We start from the raw sequence: 261 nt of genomic DNA, 5'->3' as shown, positions 1-261 counted from the left end.
CCGGGCCCCAAACCGGCCCCACGGCCTTAGGCCCAGAGCCCGGGCCTCCAGCCCCACACTCTCCCCTCAGCCCCAGCCCCCTCAGAAGAGCCCAGGCCCGTCCCCCGGACACCGTGAGGAGCCAGGGAGGGAACAGGCCGACCGTGCGGCCGCAGGAACCCCGTGCGAGGGGCTGAGGTGCGAGTGCAGGCGAGAACCAAAGGGAAACCCGGTTCGGGCTCTTCCCACACGCGGGGGACCCACCAAGCCCCGGGGGGGCGG

Source organism: Fulmarus glacialis, unplaced genomic scaffold (assembly GCF_000690835.1).
Source record: "Fulmarus glacialis isolate BGI_N327 unplaced genomic scaffold, ASM69083v1 scaffold39962, whole genome shotgun sequence".
NCBI lineage: Eukaryota > Metazoa > Chordata > Aves > Procellariiformes > Procellariidae > Fulmarus > Fulmarus glacialis.
Note: the sequence above shows the minus strand (reverse complement) of the source record.